The following is a 2,265-nucleotide window of genomic DNA, read 5'->3' as shown; positions in this document are numbered from 1 at the left end:
GAGGCGGCGGGCAGTGAGTGCGGCGGGGCTTGCCCGCAGGGGAGCGGGCTCCACTCGCCCCTGCAGGCAGCTCTCCTCCTGTCTGGGGCGGCTGGGCTGGCAGCCGGGGCGGGGGAGCCTTTGGGACCCCCATGCTCATAGGCTTGGTGGGAGGGGGAAGCAGGGAGCTGAGCTGGTTCCTCCCCTGCCTCTCTCTCCATTTGGCCCTCAGCCAGTTCCCTGCATGGCTTTGCCTCTGGGAGAGACCAGAGCAGGGGGAAGGAGGAAAGCAAGGTGGCCAGATGGCAGCCCTGCAAGGTTCAGAAAGCTCTTCCCTGGCTCCCCAGTCCTGCTGGAGGTGCGTCCGGCATTTCCCTGCAAGGTGCACCCTGGCCTGCCCCACAGCACTGCTGGTGTTGCCTTCAGCAGCTCTGGGGGCGGGCAGGCGAGCAGCTTGGGGCCTGGCAGAGGGAGCTGGCCAGGTGAGCCTGAAGTCAGAAGCTAAGGGGCAGACCTAGGATTCAAGAAAGCAGGGTGCAGAGGGTGAGGTGCTTCATCCCCTAACACAACCCCCATTTTTCTCCACTTAAAAAAAAAGAAAAAAGGAACTAGGCATTTTACTAATATGCTAGGGGCGCAGGGCTATGTTACCGGGTTTAAGATTGAAGCACCAACAAATATAGCTTCATTGGGATGAGTTTAAAAAGAAAAGAAAGACAATTGACAGGGCTGTGAAATAGGAGCTCTGTTACCAGAAGCAGCCATCAGAGGGCAGAATTGCAGACCCTCATCAAGGCCTTGAATAAGAAGAGAGGGGTGTTAACCCTTGCAGGATGAAGAATTAAGAAGGGATGAGGCAGATAAGAATGAACCATGAATCTGAGCAACTCCCTCAGCACCACCAGACTAGCAGTACTGCTGCCACTGCCAGGCAGTTGGTTTTAAAACTTTGGGTGGAGCAGGAATCAAGGTGGTGCAAGTGGTGCCACTTTATTCCCCCTGCATCGAGATATACCTTTATAGACTAGCTAAATGAGATTTTTTTAAAAAATATATAAGCTTTCAGAAACTCAAGTTCATGTCATCAGCTGCTGCAAAAGGACATCACAGAGCAGATACCTGTATCCTCACAGCATCATCTCCAAGAGCGTCTGCAGGTTTAGATTGTGGTACTCAGGACAGCCTGCACTTGAGCTGTACTTGCTAGAAGTATGCCTAAAGTGATTTGTACTCCTTTGAGGTTTTTAAAGCCCACCTCAACAAAGCCCTGGCTGGAATGATATTGTTGGGGGTAGTCCTGCTATGAGCAGGGGGTTGAACTAGACGGGGTTCAAATTACAAGGGAGCTGGGGCTGGGGGTGAGAGAGCCTCCCTGCAAAATCTGAAAATTATAACCTGGGGTGGTCTCTGATTTTTTTATTTAGGGCATAATGATGGACACCCCAATTTTTTTATTATTATTATTATTTTTTTTTTTAAACAGACCCTCTCACCCACAAGAGTCAAAGTGTAATTTGAACCCTGAGACTACATGACCTCCTGAAGTCCCTTCCAACTCTAATTTCTATTATTCTTCTCCTTCCTTTATACCCATGTGGTTATTTACTATCCAAAAGTGATTTTACATAAGTGTTGCTCCTATCTCTGAACTTTTTGCCAATGGAAGAAGCAAAGCGGGGCCCCAGATCAGTTTGTTAACCCTTAATGCCCTAAAGTTTAGGTTTGTAAATTCATTATACGTTAAAGTTAGGTGCAGTGTCCATCCTGTAACATCCCCCAGCTATTTATTGAGGAGCATCTTACCATAGGCCAACAGAGCCCTGTCAAAACTAGGGAGGATTCCAAATATAAGTTTCTGTTCACAAGTATACAGCTGTAGGTTGTACTTTTAAAGTTTTACTATAATTTGAAATGAAAAAAACAGAGAGCATGTGCACACCCCCAGGGGCCAAGGCTAGGCTCCCAATAGTGGCTGATGACAAGTTGCAATAGCCATGGAGGCTAGGGCAAGGAGGGGATTTGTCCAGCCTCAGCAAGTTCATTTGGATCTGGTGTTTGGAGGGGAAGAAAATCTTAAAGTCATCCCTATGTGGTAGAATGAAAAAAGCAATAATCCATTTCCTCCTCCCTCCCCCGCCACCACCCCAGGGGATCTATTTTGAATCATCAGGCTACTTTTCCCTTAGCCATTGGTCAAGTGACTCCTTGGTGTGCTCTTCTAGGATGAAAGAAACTTGCCATCCTGGTATGATGATTCAAAGATAGTAAGAGCTCTCCACCATTGTC

This window comes from Gavialis gangeticus, unplaced genomic scaffold (assembly GCF_001723915.1).
Source record: "Gavialis gangeticus isolate Ggan-Ray unplaced genomic scaffold, GavGan_comp1, whole genome shotgun sequence".
NCBI classification, from domain to species: Eukaryota; Metazoa; Chordata; order Crocodylia; family Gavialidae; genus Gavialis; species Gavialis gangeticus.
The sequence above is the reverse complement of the archived record's forward strand: the minus strand, read 5'-3'. Positions refer to the sequence as shown.